Source organism: Penaeus monodon, chromosome 31 (assembly GCF_015228065.2).
Source record: "Penaeus monodon isolate SGIC_2016 chromosome 31, NSTDA_Pmon_1, whole genome shotgun sequence".
Taxonomy (NCBI): Eukaryota; Metazoa; Arthropoda; class Malacostraca; order Decapoda; family Penaeidae; genus Penaeus; species Penaeus monodon.
Genome location: NC_051416.1, coordinates 29,925,542 through 29,925,899, shown reverse-complemented (window position 1 = coordinate 29,925,899; position 358 = coordinate 29,925,542). Strand labels below are relative to the sequence as shown.

General features: G+C 50.6%; 1 protein-coding gene across 3 annotated transcripts in view; it reads left to right on the top strand.

Moving 5' to 3' along the window:
- Window positions 1–358, top strand: part of LOC119593158 (15-hydroxyprostaglandin dehydrogenase [NAD(+)]-like) — a 25,395-nt gene that overhangs the window by 695 nt on the left and 24,342 nt on the right. The window lies entirely within an intron of this gene.

The window sequence follows — 358 nt, the reverse complement described above, 5'->3', positions numbered from 1 at the left end:
ATGCACGGAGATAAGTCAATTCATTCATTCCCTTTCCATGTGTATATCTAAAGACACACGAACACCATGCAAAAATCCCCTTCTCATCAGTCAACCTGTGTACTAGTAGTTAACCTTGGTATGTTACTCCGCCTTTCGTGGGCCGCGTTTGCACGACAGACTGCCTCGTCCCAGGTTGGGAGAGTAAGTTCCCTCCTGCTCACCTGCGCACGATCCCCAGAACCTTGAACGAGGAGGTGATGCGATCTAAGTGACCCAGGGTGGTGAGAGTTAACGACCGTGAATACCACGACCTCGCAGGAGAATTTGGTCCTCATCGGATTGGGGAACGAGAGGGAGTGAGTGAGAATGGGGAATA